Source organism: Manis pentadactyla, chromosome 5 (assembly GCF_030020395.1).
Source record: "Manis pentadactyla isolate mManPen7 chromosome 5, mManPen7.hap1, whole genome shotgun sequence".
NCBI lineage: Eukaryota > Metazoa > Chordata > Mammalia > Pholidota > Manidae > Manis > Manis pentadactyla.
In genome coordinates this window covers 103,333,724-103,355,858 of record NC_080023.1, presented here as the reverse complement: position 1 = coordinate 103,355,858, position 22,135 = coordinate 103,333,724, and the positions used below count along the sequence as shown (strand labels likewise).

The window sequence follows — 22,135 nt, the reverse complement described above, 5'->3', positions numbered from 1 at the left end:
AATGTTTTAAGAATAGCTCAACTCAAAATAAATTTAAGCAGAATTAATTAATGCATTAATTTAATACATTTAAACAGAGTTGCACAATCCATAAGGTTGAATGATCAAATCCCTGTGTAGGTTCCAATAGCCATTCCCAGCTGAAGGTCCACAACTTTGAACTAGACAAAGTTGTAATTTTCAAATTTTATTTTCATTTTGTGTATTTTGTCCCAAAGGCTTAAAGATTCTGTTGTAATGATTTTCCCCTATTTTTCTATGGTAGAATAGGGAAGGTTTTGATATTCATTCAAATACTGATATTTATTTTCCTTTTACACCTTTAATTTCTAATTCTATACAGTCTACATTGGTCATCTAAACGTAGGTAGGAAGATGTTTGGTGAGGCAGGCAGGATTCATTGAATAACGTTTGTTCTGTGATTAGAGAATTAACAGATTATTGGAATTAGAGATCAGTTCCCAGGAGGTACAGGAGATAAAGTCATTTATTTCCTATGCATTTTGAAATTTGAGCTTTCTTTCCCCACCATAGTGCTTTCTTTCCTCTTCCTAGATCTTCTGCCAGCCTCTTTCCCACTTCAGCAGGGGAGGCAGTGTGGTAAGATGGAAAGGGCTTTGGGGACCACACAGACCTGGGTTTGAACTGGATTCTGAGACTTGGTTATTTCAGCTGAAAAGAAAATAATACTTTCTGGCTTGAGAGAGAGGGAATGTATGTAACCTCTGACACATCATAGACAATAAATGTCAGCTATTAATATTGCACATAATGCAGATACTCTTTTACTTAATGTAATCCATTTCTCTGCCTCAAGATTGCCAGCTCACATTTTTGCTTCCCAAAGCATAGGAATTGTTAGTATTTAATCCAAATTTTCTGAACTCTTAGAATGTATTATTATCTAGCAGTATTTTACCTCTAGTAATTAAATTTCTGATCATTAATTTATCTGCGAGTTATTTTCATTAACAGAGAATGAGTATATTCCTATCCTTAAGGATTATCTGAATTCAGTGAACAAAATAGACTTTGCTGCCCTAAGCAGAAGAGGATGATAAAATATCTTTAGGGAAGAGAGATGAGAATAGATTCTCCTTTTCTCTTTCTAAATTGTAAATTTGGAACAGATATTTTGGAAACAGTTTATTCCCCCCTCGGATGTAGAAATGGTAGCCTGGTGAGCTGAATTGATTTAACTTGTAAAACTAGCTCTAGGAAGTTCCCTGCTAGAGCCAGATGACCTCCTAGTTTGGTTCCAATACTAGGGTTGACAATAGGCATCACACTGTCTACTATAGGTGGTTCTTTCTTCCTGTTTAATACATTTCCAAAGTGTGACTTAGAGATCAAAATGGGAGTAGGCGCTAGTCCATCTTTGATCCCAACATTTGTTATATGCTCCAATATTCTGCATAAACATCCTTCACCTTTTTGAGAATCACAGATTAATTTAGAGAAACCAAAAAACTCACTGGTATCCCTTTTTTCCTTCAAAGCTGTTTGTTTTTATCTTCTTTTGTCCATGGCTGCCTTGACTGTTCTTTTAGCCAAATGTCATAGCACATGTGAATATTGTGAATGTGAGAATGTTCTTCTTGTGGCCATGAATGGTTATATTTGCTTTATTTTGATTTTTATTAGTGGGCTGGTAGGTCTAAACTATGCTCACTTTTTCACATACAAATTCTCTGAGAAAGCTCAACTGTTTTCTTTTTTTATTGAAGTATCATTGACATACAATCTTATGTTGTTTTCAACAGTGTAGGAGGGTTCACGTTTCTCCACATTCTCACCAACACTTGTTATTTCTTGCCTTTTGCATAATGGCCATTCTAACTGGTGTGAGTGATATGATATCTCATTATGTTTTTAATTTGCATTTCCCTGATGATTAGTGATGTGGAGCATCTTTTCATGTGCATGTTGGCCATCTATATTTCTTCTTTGGAGAAATGTCTGTTCAGGTCCTCTACCCATTTTTTAATCAGGTTATTTGCTTTTTTGGTGTTGAGTCCTTTGAGTTCTTTATATATTTTGGATGTTAACCCCTTATTGGATAAATTGTTCATGAATATTCTCTCCCATACTGTAGATTGTCTTTTTGTTCTACTTATGGTATTCTTTTCTATATGGAAGCTTTTTAATTTGCTATAGTCCTACTTATTCATTTTTAAAATTTTGTTTCCCTTGCTTGAGGAGATGTGTCCAGGAAAAAATTGCTCATGCTATGTTCAATAGATTTTTGCCTATGTTTTCTTCTAAGAGTTTTATGGTTACCTGTCTTATATTCAGGTTTTTTAAAATCCATTTTGAGTTTACTTTTGTGTATAAAGTTAGACAGTAATCTACTTTCATTCTCTTGCATGTAGTTGTCCAGTTTTCCCAACTCCAGTTATTGAAGAGGCTGTTTTTTCCCCATTGTATATTCGTGGGTCTTTTATCATATATTAATTGATCATATGTGCATGGGTTTATATCTGGGCTCTCTATTCTGTTCCATTGATCAATGGGGCTGTTCTTTGCCAGTACCATACTGTTTTGATGATCATAGCATTGTAATATAGCTTGAAGTCAGGGAGCATAATACACCCAGCTTGGTTATTCTTTCTTAGGATTGCTTTGGCTCTTCAGGGATTTTGGGGTTCCATATGAATTTTAGGATTATTTGGCTCTACCTAATTGAAAAATGCTGTTGGCATTTTGATAGGGATTGCTGAATCTGTAAATTGCTTTGGGCAGGATGGCCATTTTGACAATATTAATTCTTCCTATCTATGAGCATTGGATAGATTTCCATTTATTTGTGTCTTAATTTCTCTCATGAGTGTCTTACAGTTTTCAGAGTGCAGGTCTTTCACCTCCTTGGTTAGATTTATTCCTAGGTATTTTATTCTTTTTGATGCAATTGCAAATGAACTTGTTTGCCTGATATCTCTTTCTGCTAGTTCATTATTAGTATATGGGAACCAAACAGATTTCTTTGTATTAATTTTGTATCCTGCAACTTGGTTGAATCAAGTTATTAGTTCTAATAGTTTTTTGGTGTAGTCTTTAGGGTTTTCTATATGTAATATACAGTGTCATGTCATCTGCAAATAGTGACAGTTTTACTTCTTTCTTACCAATTTGGGTGTTTTTTATGTCTTTATCTTGTCTGATTGCCATGGCTAGGACCTTCAGTACTTTTTTGAATAAAAGTGTTGAGAGTGGACATTCTTGTCTTGTTTCTGAATTTAGAGGAAAAGCTTTAAGCTTTTGCCATTGATTATAATGTTAGTTGTGGACTTACCATATGTGACCTTTTATTATGTTGAGGTAAGTACCCTCTATACCCATTTTGAGTTTTTATCATCAGTGGATGTTGAATTTTGTCCAGTGATTTTCAGCATCTATTGAGATGATCATGTGGTTTTTATCCTTTTTGTTAATTTGATGTATCATGTTGATTGATTTATGAATACTGTACCATCCTTTCTTTCATCCCTGGAATAAATCCCACTTGATTGTGATGGATGATCTTTTTAATGTGTTTTTGAATTTGGTTTGTTAATATTTTGCTGAGGATTTTTGCATCTATGTTCATCAGGGATATAGGTCTATATAATATTCTTTGTTTTAGTGTTTTTGTCTGGTTTTGGTATTAGAGTGATGCTGGCCTCATAAAATGAGTTTGGAAGTATTCTGTCCTTTTCTACTTTTTGGAATACTTTAAGAAGGATGAGTATAAGCTCTTTAAATCCTTGGTACAATTCAGCTGTGAAGCCATCTGGTCCTGGAATTTTGTTTGTTGGGAATTTTTTTGATTACCAATTCAATTTCTTTACTAGTAATTGGTCTGTTCAGATTTTTTTTCTTTCTGGTCAGTCTTGGAAGGTTCTATTTTTGTAGAAATTTTTCCATTTCTTGTAGGTTGTCCAATTTACTGGCATATAATTTTTCATAGCATTCTCTAACAGTTCTTTGTATTTCTGTGGTATCTGTTGTAGCTTCTTTTTCATTTCTGATTTTGTGTCCTCTCCCTTTTTTTTCTTGTTAAACAAAAGAGACACACCCCTAGCCAGACTTATCTTTTCAAAGAATCGGCTATTGGTTTTATTGATTTTTCTATATTGCTTTAGTCTTCTTTATTATGTCTCTCCTTCCACTAACTTTGGGCTTAATTTCTTCTTTTTCTAGTTTCTTTAGTTGGGAATTTAGGCTGTTTATTTTGGATTGTTCTTGTTTCTTGAGGTAGGCCTGTATTGCTATGTACTTTTCTCTTAGAACTGCTTTTGTGGCATCTCACAAATTTTGGACTGTTGTAGTTTTGTTTTTGTCTGCATATATTGCTTGATTTCTGTTTTAATTTGTTTATTGATCCATTGATTATTTAGAAGTATGTTGTTTAGCCTCTGTGGGTTTTGTTTTCTTTGTGTAATTTATTCTAGTTTCACTTTATTGTGGTCTGAGAGGTTGCTTGATACATCAATCTTTTTGAATTTACTGAGGCTCTTTTTGTGATGTAGTATGTGATCTGTTCTAGAGAATGTTCCATGTACACTTGAGAAAAATGTGTATCCTGCTGCTTTGGGATGGAATGTCCTATAGATATGTGAAATCCATCTGATCTAATGTGTTGTCCAGTGCCTGTTTCCTTTTCTATTTTTATCTGCTTAATTTGTCTGTTCATGTGAGTGATGTGTTAAAGTCTCCTAAAAGGAATGAGTTCCACTTATTTATTTCCCCCTTTAGTTTTGTTAGTATTTGTTTTGCATGTTTAGGTATTCCTATGTTAAGTGCATAGATATTTAGAATGGTTATATCCTTTTGTTGCACTGATCCCTTTATCATTATGTAATGTCCTTGTCTCTTGTTACTTTGTTTTGAAGCCTATTTTGTCTGATATAAATATTGGTACTCCTGTGAAAGCACAATTGTTTCTTAGGCAAAAGTAGCTGTTTTCTCTTTTTCTATGCACAAAAGGATAAAATGCACTATAAATTTAAGATCTAGTTTAAATAAAAATCTCTGTAGCCCATAAAAATATCAAAATCAATGAAAGAAACAGGTTACTATTAGGTGGAAGACATAGGTTCTAGTCTTATATTTTTTTCTGTGACCCTATATTTTGTGTAATATCCAAGTTTCAGCATAAAACAAGGTGACAGGACAAGTAGTCCTGAAACTTGTTCAGATAGCAGTTTCTGGAAATCAGTGTACTTTTGTCAAATGCAGATCTATTTAATTCTATCAAATTGATGGGTAACAAATTTATAATTAGGTTATATACTAATAAATCACAAACAGTAAGTAATTTAATGAGTCCACTCAATCATAGAATAACACTTAATAGATGAAGAAATGATAACATAACCACAAATTTATGGAAAATGTTAAATAGCTTAAAATACAAATGTTTTATCCCCAATATTAAAACCCTTTGTCCAATGTATTGAAGCCTATGATTCTAAAGAAGCACTGTTTAAGAACCTCTGGACTTTATCTCCAAGCTTTAAAATGTCTAGAATCCCTTGTGACCAAATGTTATTCGTTCTGATTCTAATTGCTTTTCAGTTTGGAGATACCACGTAGGTATTTTATAACTTTCTATAAACACTAACTCAAAGCTTTGAATGAGCTAATCACTCAAAGTAGAAATTCAGGTATAAATTATGCTCTGGAGTAAAGCTTCTGGAACACAGTGATATCTTCCAGTGCTGTTCCAATGTCACCATGGAAACATTTCTTCCCACAGAGGAATGTAAAGGTGCACCCCAGGGTCTGCATATTCTGAGGCCTATTACAGGTGCCTGACATCTTTGAAATCTGGATCCTGTCTTTTAAAATTATTCAAAAAATTACAAAAATTTGTAAATTATTTAGGAGAAAAAAAGCTTACAGATGGAACTGAATTCAGGTGGCTATATTCTTTTCCCAAGACCCATTACTCCATAAGTGATTGGAGGTAGGAATGCACATCCTCAATTTGCCAGCCTCATCTTGGCTCAGGACCCCTTTTTATCTCTGACCTACTGTCAAAATATCACTGCAAGGACAGAAAATTTCAACTCACCTACAGTAAGAACACTGGTGGCTGTGTTATAGACTAATTGCTGTGAGCCGGGAAAATAAGATCATTAAATGTCAAGTTTTGTGTTCAGATTAAAGTAGGCTGCCTGCATCGATGCGATGACTCAGTTCCTAAGAGACTCATTATGTTGTGTCAGGATTGTCACTTTTAGTGGGAATGAAAATACAGTTTTCCAAACAAGGAGGATCCTTTTCTCCTGAATCCTGGGTGAAAGGGCTCTAGTAAGAGACATAAAGGAGGGAAAGGATGGTAAAAGAGCACATAAATTAATATGTGTTCTCTTTTCCAAGATAGTATTTATAAGACAATCCCAGTTGCTATTGGGATACTTTAAGTCTCTCTAAAACATTACTGATTGTTCAGACAGCTGAAATAAGTGCACCTTATTTTGAATTTGATAATTTATGTTGCTTTTATTTTACTTTCATCATTCATATCTATATTTTCTTATTTACAAAAAGGGAGAAATGAGAATAATTGCCTGTTTACCTGTTTCGCAAGTTCAAGATTAAATTAGTACACATAAAGAAAAGTATGTCCTAGATTAGTATGCTTCCACCATCACCACAAAATTTCTTGCCTCTATGGACTTTTATAAGAACCATTGTTTCATTCATTCAACAAATTTAAAGTTCCTATGATCTCTCAGAGACTGCTGTAGGTAGTGGAAAAACAGGTATGTAAGATGAACGAAGCCCCAGCCTTCAAGTAGTGGACATACCAGGGTCAGGAAAAGGCACATACAATACCAGGTAGTGATTAGTGATGCATAGGAAAGTAAAGCAGTATTAAAGTGATAGAAAGTGACTAGGCAAGGCTATTTAGAAAGAGTGGTCCAAGAAAACCTCTTAAGACATGCTATCCTGGACATCAGTCTTGACAATGATTACATGGATTGGACACCAAAAGTAAAGGCAACAAGAGCAAGGCAACAAATGGGACTACATCAGACTGGAAAGTTTCTGCACAGCAAAGGAAACCATCAGCAAAGGGAAAAGGCAATATACAAAATGGGAGAGAATATTTGTAAATCATATCTGATAAGGAGTTAGTGTCCAAAATATATGAATGAACACTAACTCAATAGCAAAAAACAAACAATTCAATTAAAAATGAGTAGAGGATCTGAACTGGCATTTTTTCCAAAAAAGACATACAGATGGCCAACAGGCATATGTAAAGATGCTTAACATTACTAACTAAAGAAATGCAAATCAAAGCCACAATGAGATAGCACCTTACACCTGTTAGAATAACTACCAAAAAGACAAAAAGCAGTAAATGTTGGTAAGGATGTGGAGAAAAGAGAACTTTTGTGCACTGTTGTTGGGAATGTAATTTGGTACAGCAACTATGGGAAACAGTATGGAGATTCCTAAAAAAATTAATAGAACTACCATATGTTCCAGAAATTCTACTTCTGGGTACTTATCTGAAGAAAACAAAATCACTATCTTGAAAAGATATCTGCACCCCCATGCTGCATTATTCACAGTATCCAAGACATGGAAACAACCTAACTGCCCATCAATAGACAAATGGATAAAGAAAATGTGGTGAATACATACATGGTGAATTACTCAGCCATGAAAAAGGAGGAAATCCTATCCTTTGTAGTAATGTGGATGGACATTGAGGGCAATATATTAAGTGAAATAAGACTAGGAAAGACTAATACTGTATGACTTCACTTTTAAGTGGAATTAAACAACCAAACAAACTCACAGAGAACAGACTGATGGTTGCAGAGACAGAGGGAAGAGGAGGGAGGAGGCATCAGGCAAAATGAGTGAAGGTGGTCAAGATGTACAAATTTCAAGTTAAAAGTTCTGGGGATGTAATGTAAACATGTAAGAAAAATAGATACATGCTATTTGAGCAGCAACCTGAAAGAAGTAAGGGAGAAAACCTGGTGGAGACCTGAGGAAAGTATGTTTCTGGCTCCAGGGAACACACTTTATGTAGTCAAAGAAGAGCAAGAAAGCACTGTGGCTGGTGCAGAGTAATCAAGAAGGCTGGTGGTAGGAGATGAGCTTGGAGGGATGGACAGGCCCCAGACCCTGCAGGGCCTTGGAGACCTTTGGTAAGGACTTTGGATTTTAAGTATGATGGGAAAATATTGCAGAAATTTGAGGAGGGAAGAGATGTGATCTTATTTACACTTTGAAAGATCACTTTAGTTGCCATGTACAGACAATAGACTATGGGGAAAAATCAAGGAGACAAGCAGTGTGAAGAGTCTAGACAAGAGACGATGGTGGCTTGAACTGACCTGGAAGCTATGAAGATGATGGGAAGTGGTTGAATTTGGTACATATTTGAAAGTAGAATACACAGATGAGTTGGGTAGTGGCCCATAAAAAAAGAAAGTTTATATCCTAATCCCTGAAATTTGTGAATATTATCTTACTTGAATAAAGTGCATTTGTAGATATAACTAAGGGTCTCTAGATGAGATCCTTCTGGATTGTCTGGGTATGCCCTAAATCCAATGACAAATGTCCTTATGAGAGGCAGAGGAGGAGCAGACACACAGGAGAGAAGAGAGGGCGGCCATATAAAGGTGGAGACAGATTTATGCAGCCACAAGCCAAGGAAAGCCTGGAGGCACCAGATGCTGGAAGAGACGAGGAAGGATTTTCCCTATGGCTTTGGAAGAATCATAGCCCTACCAACCCCTTGGTTTTAGGTTTATGGCCTTCAATCCTGTGAAATTATTTCTGTTGTTCTAAGCTAAATTTGTGGTAATTTAGTTCAGTAGCCCTAGAAAACAGGCTGGTAAACTGGATATAGTTTATGAGTCTGTAGCTCAGGAGAGAGGCCAGGGCTAGAGATAGACATTTGGTAATTCTCTGTAGATAATTACATTGGAAGCCATGGTTCTGAAAACAATCAGCAGGGAATCAGTGTAGATAAAGACGAAGGAAGTGTTGTCTATTCCTGGAGTACTCCAACATGGAGGTCAACAAAAGAAGCATTACTGGTAGAAGAAGAAGTTATGTGGATGTGGAAGGAGAACCAGGAAAAAGAGAGATGTCACCGAAACTAAGAAAGTGTGTCAGGGCATGATCAAGCAGCTTTATAAAATGTACCAAAATGTTGAACAGATGAGGACCAAGACTTGACCATTGGATTTGTTGTGGTGGAAGATATTCATGCTCTTGTCAAGGATGGTTTCAGAGACAAGGCAGAAATGATTTTAAGAGATTTCCCAAGGTCACCAGCTAAAGAAGATGCAGGGCTTAAAGCTAGAAAAGTTTAAACATTGTTGAGTCTTGTAGGTTTCATTCTGCTTTGTTGTGCAGCTTGAAAAGAAGTACAGTCAAGTAGAACTGGCATAAATGCTACTTACCCAATGTATTGATGTAATAGTCATCATCATGATCATAGCTATTGTTTATTGAATGTTTACTGTGTGTTAGAGCCTGTGTTGAATGATATAAAAACAAACATATGTAATCTTATTCTTCCATCAACTTTGAGAAGTAGGCTTTATTACAGTTCTACAGATGAGAAAATCAACTTCATGGATTAAATGTTTCAGCATATTTAAAACCTCCAACATCAGATGATTCCGTATGTAAGGTCTGAGGCTTTTTTGCATTACTTTTGGTTAGGGAATTGTTACAGTATCTATTATTGGAGAAAGAGAGAGTCCTTACTTTTCTTCCAGTGCCATAACTCTAGAGGGAAAATATTGAAAAAACCAAGATATACCTGAAATACTTACTGTTCTACTTGGCAGGTGACAACTGAAAAGATGCTAAAACCCATAAGGAGAAAATGTTATGAAGTAATTATTGTGTACCAGGCATTGTGTTAAATGTTTTACATGCATGAATTAATACAACTAGTGCTCAATGAGACGTAGACTATTTAAGTGTTTTAGCCAAGGACCCATATCCAATAAGAAGTAAGACTGAGATTTAAATCTATGTTGGTCAGGTTTTAAAATCCATCCCCTTTACCACAAACTACTTAAATATCCTAGACATTGGAATATTGGTTGTTACCATGGAAGGGGATATTAATTTGGGAGGGAATCTGTAATGTATCTGGTCTTATACTATACCATTCTAGCATGTTGCTTATGTTCTTTTAGATACATCCTGTATTTTAGATAAATGTCTAATGTTTTCCTATCATTTAAGGTTCTGTTCATCATTATTCCCTTTGTTTTAATTCTATTTATCCTTGAAAAACCAGTTCAACTGCTAACCGTTGTATGTATTCTTCCTTGACCTCTCTGAGAGGTGCCTTACTATTTAATAGTCTATAATTTTCTTAATAGAAAGTACCTCTAAGTGCCTCATACTGGGATTATATACCCATATGTTTAAATTTGTTTTAATTTATAATTTTTTTAGAGACATAGGCTGTCTTGATCTTTGTATATTGTCAAGAATGTCTTTTACTCAAATGGTATTCTATTTGTGGACTTTATTATTTTGGAAAGAATTCTGAATCTTTTAAGTTGTGATTAAATGCAATCATGCTTTGACAGACATGTTTCTTATAGGGTTAGCCATAGGGTCAGCTCTTTTTAGAACAGATTATACCAGTGACTCCCAAATTTTAATGTGCATAGGAATCTACTATGGATCTTGTTAAAAATGTAGATTCTGTTTCTGTAGGACTTGGGATTCTGTATTTATAATAAGCCCCCAGATTATGTGAATGCTGTTGATTCTTAGGCCACAGTTTGAATAACAAAAAGATTTCTATCCTAATGAAGCACAAATAAAATCACTCTCAACAATTAAGAATGCTGCATCTACCTGAATGGTAAAACCCTATTTTCCAGACAGGCTAACCAAATTCTCTTTTGTTCCCAGGGCAACCTGTACTTAGACAAGGAAAAAAGAACATATTATATTTAATCTCACAGAGTAGATGTTCAATTGCTACCTGAAGGACTTTAATAAGGAATAAAAAAAAGCACCACTGAATTTCATCTTTGTGTGCACTGTATTTGCATCTTAAGAACAACTAATTCAGTCAAGAGGACTCTTAAAATCTTGGATTAAGATTGCTAATAAAGTTTTGTGAGTGAAAAGATTTGAAATTTAAAATTTATAGTGTGATGAGAGATACTAGTATTACATGTTTCTCAACTTTAATGTTAGAAAAGGCATAATTGAAGTATTTAACAGTTTACTTGAATACTAAAATGATTAAGACCATGTTGACTTTCAACTAGACTATCCTGGCAAATAGGCTTTCTCAAGAATCTGACAGATTTCTTTTCCCTGGCATTGCCATGCTAACTACTGACCAAGACTTGGAAGACATTTTGTGCTGCTCAGTGGAATGTAATGATATGTCAGTACACTGAACAAAACCTAGACAACATTCAATGGAAACATCTCTTTCTTTTCTATATTAATTTTGTCTTATTAAACAAATACTCTTAGAGGGCATCTAAATTAATGATGTTCTGGGAATTCTGCATATAGTTTTACCTACTTCTTAAATATAAGAGATTTAAATAGACTTTTAATACATTAGAATGTTTAATGTAGCACTTAAATATGAAATTTACAACATGTTTTTAAAGACATATAGAATTGCATTGCTTCTATCTCATATTTGTAACTATGAGAGTCTTACTGTAAGATTAGATAAAATAATGGTACCTGCCTAAATTTGAATCTTTTGATTTCTTTCTTCTCTGAAGATGGCCTATAGTCTCATAAGTAGGTCACTTACAGAATAACTAGGAAATAAATTATGTAAGTTTTATTTTTAAAGGAGAAATAATCTTCCAAGAACTGAATAGTTGACTTTGGAGATGAGGGTAGAGTGATGTCAATGAGGGAATCCACAGAGGAAAGGAGAAGTGGGCACAGTGGAGTCACGGTAGTAACAGAATACAGAAGGCATCAATTAAGGTTCACCTGCAGAAGCAGAAGGTTCATCTCAAGTTGGGAAATACTGGAAATATATCTAAGCCCTGGTAGGTCTGAGAAAGGACTACTAAGGAGTCAAAAGGAAGGGGCTTAGGAGGTGTGTGGATTAGAGGCTGCATCTTGAGAAGCACTTCTAATATGGGCCATAACAACTCTCCCATTGTTCATGACTCTGTAATGTGACTTTGGCACTCCTCCCATTGGCAGGGACAATCTTCAGTCTGGGTGCCTACTGTAACTTGCTTTGGGAAATAACACGAGGAGGAAATGAGACTATGTAACCTCTGAGGCTAGGCATTAAGAGACCCCACAGCCTGCATTTGTGCCCTTTTGGGGTTCTGAGTCATCCTGTAAAGAAGTCTAGCCACCCCACTGGAAACTACACAAAGACAAAATGGACCTGAATTTGGAAGGTCATGAGAAGAGAGAACTTTGAGAGGATAGAGTGCCACAAGGAGAATCCCTAGCATCCCAAACATCCTAATTGAGGTGGTCAGAGCCATTTTGGATCCTCCAGTTCAAACTGCACTTGCAAGGGTGGGCTCAGTGGATACTTTGTGAAGAAGAGACAATTGTTGCGACTGAGCTCCTTGTTCCAGCTGATCCACAAAGTCATGAGGAAATATTTCAACCGTTAAGTTCGGGGTGGTTTGTGACGCAGTAATAGACAACCACTACAGGAGAGTACTGCTCCTGGAACAGGCAGGGAACTCAGACGGAGGAGGTAGCTGTGGGTGTTCAATGGCAAAGGGGGAAAAAAGGAGGTGATAAAGGGTAAAGATAAAAGATCCAGTGAAAACAAGATAGACTCAAAACTAAGAAAAATACAGAACAGCAACAGTAATAACAAGAACAATAAGAACATTTATTCAAAAAACTACACTCCTTCCCGCCCATGAACACCACTGAGTAAGGGTCATTGAAGTGTCCCCTCCCACTGCCGTCATGTCTAAGTCAGTGTCCTGAAGAGGCCGAAGGCTGCCGAAGCTCTTCGCTGAAGGTCTAAGCTTTGGAATGACCTATGGAAGTCTGAGGAGCCGTTCTGAGGAGTGGGGTGCGCTCACGGGCTACATGGTAACGGGAGACCCAAGCACTGATTGGTCCCGAGGCCGTGGCTCTGTCACCTGCAACACCGCGGGAGGTGGAAACAGCCCTGGGCGCGAGGCTGCACAGGGTGGAGGGGAGAGTCATGGAACCGAGGAGGGCTGCCTCCAGAGAAGATTCTCAACACCCGGGGCCCACCTAACGGTGAGAAAGATTTTCATTGGTAGCATTAAAGAAGACACAGGAGAACGTCACCTAAGAGATTATTTTGAGCAGTATGAGAAACTTGAAGTGATTGAAACCATGACTGACGGAGGCAGTGGCAAGAAGAGAGGCCTTGCTTCTGCGACCTCTGATGACCATGGCTCTGTGGACAAGACCGTCATTCAGAAACACCACACAGTGAAGGGCCACAACTGCGAGGTAAGGAAAGCCCTATCTGAGCAAGAGGCAGCTAGTGCTTCCTCCAGCCAAAGAGGTCGGAGGGGTTCTGGAAACTTTGGTGGTGGTCGTGGAGGTGGTTTGGTGGGAATGACAACTCTGGCTGTGGAGAAAACTTCCACGGTCCAGGTGGCTTTGGTGGCAGCCGAGGTGGGGGGATATGGTGGCAATGGGGATGCTGTAATGGTTTGGTCACGATGGAAGCAGTTTTGGAGGTGGCAGAAACTACAATGATTTTGGCAATTACAACAGTCAATCTTCAAATTTTGGACCCATGAGAGGAGGAAACTTTGGAGGCAGAAGCTCAGGCCTCTATGGTTGTGGGGGCCAATACTTCACAAAACCACAAACCAAGGTGGCTATGATGGTCCCAGCAGCAGCAGTAGTTAGGGAAGTGGCAAAAGGTTTTAATTACTGCCAGGAAATGAAGCTTAGCAGGAGAGGAGAGCCAGAGAAGTGACAGGGCAGCTACAGGTTACAGCAGATTGGTGAACGCAGCCAAGCACAGTGGCGGCAGGGCCTAGCTGCTACAAAGAAAGTTTTTAGACAATACTCATGTATACAGGCAAACAACTCAATGACTGTATTTATGATTAATTGTATAACAGGTTATTTTAGTTTCTGTTATGTGAAAAGTGTAAAGCATTCCAACAAAGGGTTTTAATGTAGTTTCTTTTTTTTTTTTGCACCCATGCTATTGATTGCTAAATGTAATAGTCTGATCATGATGCTGAATAAACGTGTCTTTAAGAAAAAAGAAAAAATTATACTGTATCAACATTAGAGAGAACACTTGAAGTAAGGAACTGAATTAGTCACCCCCAAGTCCCCTCTTGCTATTGCTGGCCCAGGAAAATACAAAACAAACATGAACAGAAAACAATAGACACTGAACACCCACTAAACATTCTATAAAGCAGAAAATGATTATCAAAACATTTTGGTGAATAACCTAACAGAAGAAAAATATGACATAGAAAATTAACAACTTTTCAAAATGAACTTAATATCTCTGAACAAATAATCTTTCAATAAAGTGACTAGAGAGGGAATATACCTCAAGATAACAAAGGTTGTATGTGCAAGCCCATAGCTAGCATTATACTAACAGTAAAAAGCTGAAATCTTTTCCTTTAAGGTCAGGACCAAGATAAGGATGTGCCATGCTTACTACTTTTATTCAACATAGTACTGCATATCCTAGCTAGAGAAATCAGGAAAGAAAAGGCATCCAAGTCAAGAAGGAAGAAGTAAAATTGTCTCTATTTGCAGATGACATTATTTTATAAATACAGAAAATCCTAGACTCCACCAAAAAAGTTAGAACCAAGCAACAAATTCACTAAACTTACAGGATACAAAATTAACATATGAAAATTGGTAGCATTTCCATACATTAATGAATTATCTAAAAAAAAATAAACAATCCCATTTCAATAGTATCAAAAACCATGAAATATTTAGGACTGTGTTTAACCAAGAAGGTAAAAGTCTCTGTACTGAAAACTATAAGAATTTGATGAAAGAAATTGAAGACACAAACAAATGGAAAGACCCTGTTTATATGGATTGGAAGAATTAATATTATTTAAATGTCCATACTACCCAAAGTCAAGTACAGATTCAATGTGATTCCTATCAAGATTCCAGTGGCATTTCATACAGAAATAGAACAAACAACCCTAAAATTTGATGGAACCATAAAAGACTCCAAGCAGCCAAAGCAATCTGGAGAAAGAACAAAGCTGGAAGCATAACACTTCCTGAATTCAAAATGTATTACAGAGCTAATCAACACAGTATGGTAGTGGCATAAAAACGGATACAGAGACCAATGGAACAGAATGGAGAGCCCAGAAATAGGCCAATGCATATGTGGTCAACCATTATTTTACAAGAGCCAAATACTCAATGGAGAAAAGACAGTCTCTTCAATAAATGGTTCAGGGAAAATTGGATATTCATATGTAAAAGAATGAAACCAGAACCCTATATTTCACCACTCACAAAAATTAACTTGAAATGGATTAAAAACTTAAAAGTTAGACTGGAAACTATAAAACTCCTAGAAGAAAACATAGGAAAAAAATTTCTTGACATAGATCTTGGTGATGATTTTTTTTGGATAAGACAACTAAAGCACAACAACAACACAAGAAAGCAAACAAATGTGACTACATTAAACTAATGGTTTTGCTGTCCTCTGCACAGCAAAGGAAAACATCAACAAAATGAAAAAGTAACCTACAGAATGGGAGAGAACATGTGTTAGTCATATACCTGAAAAGGGATTAATATTAAAAACATATTAAGAACCTGTAACTCAACAGTAGAAAAAAATACAATTTAAAAATAGGCAGAGGATTTGAATAGACATTTTTCCAAAGAAGATATTCAATTGTCCAACAGGTACATGAAAAAGTGCTCTACATCACTAATCACCAGGCAAATACAAATCAAAATCACAATGAGATATTACCTCACACCTGTTAGAATGGCTATTATCAAAAAATAAAATAAAAAAACAAGCAATAATTAATCCTGAGAGGATGTGGAGTGAAGGGAACCTTGTGCCCTGCTGGTGAGAAACAAATTGGTACAACCACTATGGGAAAAGTATGGAGGATCCTCAAAAAATTAAAGACAGAACTACCAAATGACCCAAGAATTCCACGTCTGGGAATATATTCGAAGGAAAGGAAATCACTATGTTGAAGAAATATCTACATCCCATGTTAACTTCCTTATTCAGAATAGCCAAGACATGGAAACAACCTAAGTTGTCCATGAATAGATGAATGGATTATAAAATGTGACAGGTTATATATCATATATAATAGAATATTTAGCCATAAAAAGGGGGATATTTTGCCATTTGGAACAACATGGGTGGACCTCGAGGGCATTATGCTAAGTGAAATAAGTTATACAAGACAAATACTGTATGATCTCACTTATATGTGGAATCTAGAGAAAATAAAAACAACAATGTCTACATAAACTCATGGAAAAAGAGATCAGATTTGTGTTTACCATAGGCAGGGGGTGGGGGAATTGGATGAAGGTGATCATCAATTACAGAACTCCAGGTAAAAGATAAACTAGTACTGGGGATTCAATGTACGACATGGTGACTATACCTAACACTGCTATATGGTATATTTGAAAGTTGCTAAGAGAATAGATCCTAAAACTTCTCTTCACAAGGGAAAACTTTAAATTTTTGTATCATTGAAAAAATGGATATTAATTTATTGTAGCAAACTTCTCACAATATATGTAAGTCAAACCATTATGCTGTATACCTTAAATTTATGCAGTGCTGTATATCAATTATGTCTCAATAAAACTGAGAGAAAAATTTATAGAACTGAGGAACCATGGGGTGGGGAAGGCAAAGAAAAGAAAGTGCTAGAAATAGGGAAGAAGATCCTGTATATACATATATTATATAAAATTTGAGTCCCTGAATAGGGAAAAATACAGTTAGAGAGAATACTTTAAACTGTATTTAAAGAACATTTTTCTAACACACACACACACACACACACACACACACAAAATCTACATGTTGAAACTGCCACATCTCTACTAAATACCTGACATTATGAACCAAGAATTTCAGTTCTTACTCATATCCTGGTAAAATGATTGAACTTTAAAGATAAAGACAAAAGAACACCTGGGCCACCAGGCAAATAGACCAAGTTACTTAGAAAGGAAAGAAATCAGGTTGGTGTGAGACTTTTTCAACAGCAACATACTAATCAAACAATAGAATCTGTGTAAAGGTTATAAACAGTTTTAAACATACAAGAACTCAAGGATGTATTTTATCTACATGCTCTTTCTAAGAATCAACTAGAAGATGAACTTCAGAGTTGATCAGGGAGATTTCTATAAGAAATTACATATAACATAAATATTATATTCTTTGACAACTGAAAAAATAAGAAAAGGAGAAGATGGAATTAGCTCATGAATTGGCCCATAAATAGATGACAGCTAAGTCTATTATCTTTAAAAAATATTTTTTAAGAGTAAAAGCCTAAGAAAAAAAGTAATGAGGGAATTATATAAAAGCATTAGTATAAAGGACATCACTAGAACAAAAATACACATGTTCATTAAAAAAAAGAATCAAAAGTAAACTAGAATAAAATACCATTTAGTTAAAAGCAAACACTAAGTATAACATGAGATAAATGGAAATATTAAGATAAAAATTAGTCATTAGTAAATGCAAATGGATTCAATTTACCTATTAAAAAATAAGCTTGGCTTAAAAGCAAAATCCAACTCTATGCCATATACAGGAAACACACTTAAAAATAAATTATTCAGAAAGGCTAAAAGTAAAAAAGGCAAAAAGTAAAGATAAAGGAATAGAAAGCATATCAGACAAATGCAAAAGAAAATAGGGTTTAGAGTCTTAAATTCTAACCAGATAGAATGTAAACAAATTGTTAACAGAGACAAAGGAGGATTTATAAGGCTGAAGCCCCCAATTAACAGTGAAGAAATAAAATTATGAATATCTATGCCCATTTAACATAGAAGCAATTAACATAAAGCAGAAACTATAATAGAAATACCCTAAAACTTAGTGATTGCACTACTTCTTAGTCCAAGACAGGTCAAGTAGAAAATAACTAAGATGTAGATTTTAAACATTATGAGTAAAGGAGGTCTTACAAATATGTATAAAATTCTGAGAAAGAGAATATAACCTTTTCTAAGTGCACATGGACCATTGAAAAACTTTACCATGTGTTAGGTCACAAAGAAAAACCTTGATAAGTTCCTGTGGTAGAGGAGCCCCCAGAAGATGTCCATGCCTGATTCCCTAGAACCTGTAAATATATTACATTACATGGCAGAAGGACTCTGCAGAGGCGATTAAGGTTATAAGTCTTAATGTAGAGAAATTATCTTGGGTTATCTGGGTGAACACAATCTAATCACATGAGCCCTTAAAAGCAGAGAACTGTCTCCAGCTGTAGTAAAGGATGTGGCAGAAGGAGAATTCAGAGAGATTCTAAGGATGAGAGAGATTTGACCTGCTATTGCTGGAAGGAGCTACATGGAATGCATGAGAAGAAGCATGGGTAGCCTTTGGCCTACAGCCAGCAAGGCAACAGGGAACTCAGTTCCTCCAACTTCATGGAATTGAATTCTGCCTGCAATCAGAATCAACTTGGAGGCAGATTCACTCCCAAAACCTCTTGACAAGGGCTCAGGTTGGCTGACAATTTCAACCTTGTGAAACTTGCAACAGTGAACCCATCTAAGCCGAACTGGACTTCACCTGCAGAACTGTAAGAAAATTAATTTGTCCCATTTTAAAATGGTAAGTTGGTAGAAATTTGTTATAGCAGCAGGAGTAAAGTTCCAAAAAGCAGAAATAATTGAAACAGTTCCTGGTCACAAAATGTAATAAGATTATTAACTAATAAAAACAAATAAAACTTTTGGTTCAGAAGGCAAACATAGCCCAAACTGTAAACTTCTAAAAATGAAAAATGAAAAATTTACATATCTGAATCCTTAAAGCACTTATAAAATAATTTATAGCCTTAAATACTTATGTCAATAAAACTGAGTTCAACATCTAACTCAGAAAGTAAACAAAAATAACGGACATCAATAAACTGAATGGATAAAATAAGTAAATCTGATCCTTTGAAAAACTTTCCGTAGAAATCACTGATTTTCTTAATCAAGAATGGGGAAAAGTACAAATATACAAAATAAATGATAAAGGACAATGCCATTAAAATAAAGGAGACTTACTAGTTTCATAAACTACTTTGTGTAAGTCTAAGTAAGTAGATTTGATAACTTACATGAAACTTTCTAGGAAAATATGACATATCAAAACTGACCCTTAAAGAGATACAGTTTTAAAAATCAATTTCCCTGGAATACATAGAGAAGATTATCAAAGGGCTACTGTCTCCCTCATAAGTGGCAGTCCTCTATGGTTTTCAGGGAAATTATATGACATCTCTAAACACTAGATAATCCAAATGCAAATTAATCTTTTCAAGATTAAAAAAATGAAAAGAAATATGTCAGTCCATTTGGGCTGTTATGATATCATAACAAAGGTATCATAGACTGGGTGGCTTTTAAACAACATAAATTTAATTTTCACAGTTCTGGAGGCCAAGAAGTCCAAGATCAAGGTGGTTGGCAGATTCATTATCTCGTGAGACCTCACTTCTTGGTTCACTTGGTTCCTGGTTCACAGATGGCCACGTTCTCACTGTATCCTGTAAAGGAGTTCTCTGGGGCCTCTTGTAAGGGCACTAATTCCATCCATGAGGGCTTTGACCTCATGACCTAATACACTGCCCCTAAAGATCCCACTTCCTAATACCATCATATCAGGGGAATAAATTTCAATGTATATATATATTCTGGAGCTGAGGAATGTAATGAATGAAATAAAGCATTCAATAGAGAACATAGGTAACAGCCAGACCAGATGGAAGAATGACTTGGATGACTGGAATAGAAATAATTCATTTAGAAGAAGAGAGAGAACAAAGATTTTTTAAAAGTGAATTAACCCTATGAGAACTACTGGATATATCAGAAGGGCAAATGTAAGAATTGGTGTACCAGAAGGAAAAGGGAAGGAGAAGATGTAGGCAGATAATTTATTTAAACTAATAATAGCTAAGAACTTAACAAACCTGGGGAGGGACTTATATACAAGTCCACAAAGTTAATAGAACACCCCATTACTTCAGTGCAAAAAGACCTTCTCCAAGACACATTATAACGAAGTTGTCAAAAATCAATGATGAAGAATATTAAAAAGTAAAGTAACCTAAAAAAGAACCCCCATTAAGTGACCTGATCTTTCAGCAGACACTCTAGGGGCCAGGAGAAAGTAGAATGAAAGATAAATTGCCAGCTAAGAATACACTATCCAGCAAAATTATCCTTCAGATACAAAAGAGAAATAAATAAGGCTTTTCCAGGCAAACAAAAGTTGAGAGAGTTTACCACCACTAGACATGCCTTGTAACAAATGCTGAAAGGAGTTCTTCCAGCTGAAGTGGAAAGACACTAATCACAAAATCATGAAAGTACACAGTATTTTAATCACAACTATAGTATGAAGGTTAAAAGAACGTTAAAAATAACTATAGCTACTGTAATTTGTTAGCAAATATATAGTATAAGAGGTAAAATGTGATATAAAAATATGAAAGGGGAAGAGTAGATGGGTGGAGTCTTTATAGGTAGATGAAGATAAGTTGCTATCAGCATAAATGGACTGTTTTGTTGATAGATATTTTATGTAAGCCTCATGGTAATCACAGCAAAAATCTAGATTCACAAAACACAATTAAAGGGGAGACTAAGCATACATAGTACTATGGAAAAACACCAATTTATAAGGTAGGCAGAAATAGGGGAAAAGAAACAGTACAGATACAAAACAAATAGAAGGAAAACAATAAGGTGGCAAAATTAAGTCCTTACATCAATAATTACTCTAAATGTAAATGACTGGAATTCACCAAAAGTCACAGAGTTGTAGGATGGCCAAAACAAAGCCCAACTACATGCTGCCTACTGAAGAATCATTTCAGCTCTAAAAGCACACATAGGCTAAAAGTGAAGGGATGAAAGAAGATATTCCAGGGAAGTAGAAACCAAAAGAAAATGGGCTAGCCATACTTATACCAGACAAAACAGTCTTAGATAAAAAAGTAATAAAAAATGAAGGTCATTTGTAAATACAAAATATATCAAGAAGATATATCATAAATATATACACATCCACATTCATGCACCTAAATATATTAAGCAAATACTAACAGATCTGAAGGGAGAAAGAGGCAACAATACAGTAATAGTAGGGGACTTCAATACTCCACTGTCAGCAATAGATAGATCATCCATATAGAAAACCAACATGTTGGAATTGAACCATATGTTAGATCAGACTTTAGATTTCATATATGCACATATTACACACATACACACATATTACACATATACACATACATATTACATATCTACACATATATGTGTATAGGTATATAAAACATCTCATCCAACAGCAGCAGAATATACATTCCTAAGTGCACACAGAACATCTCCAGGATACATCATATGATAGGATATGGAACAAGTCCTAGCAAATTTAAGATTGAAATCATGCTGACTACTTTGCTGACCACAGTGGTGGAAACTAGAAATCAATAAGAGAAAAACTAGAAAAGCCTATAAATATGTGGAAACTAAACAACACTTCTGAATGCCCAAGATGTCAAAGAAGAAATATAAAGGGAAATAAGTTCTTGGATCTTATGAAAATGGAAACACAACATACAAAATCCTATGGGACACTGTAAAGAAGAAATATAAAGGGAAATAAGTTCTTGGATCTTATGAAAATGGAAGCACAACATACAAAATCCTATGGGACACTGCAAAGAAGAAATATAAAGGGAAATAAGTTCTTAGATCTTATGAAAATGGAAACACAACATACAAAATCCTATGGGACACTGCAAAAACAATTCTGAGGGGAAATTTTATAACAATAAATGCATATATTAAGACATTAAAAAGATCTCAATCTAACTTTAAACCTTAAGGAAGTAGAAAAGAGCAAATTAATCCCAAATTATTATTAAAAAA

At 35.4% G+C, this 22,135-nt stretch overlaps 1 pseudogene; it reads left to right on the top strand.

Moving 5' to 3' along the window:
- The first annotated feature begins 8,277 nt into the window (after nucleotides 1–8,277).
- On the top strand, nucleotides 8,278–13,879 carry LOC118930979 (heterogeneous nuclear ribonucleoprotein A1-like 3; annotated as a pseudogene).
- The last annotated feature ends 8,256 nt before the right edge of the window (nucleotides 13,880–22,135 follow it).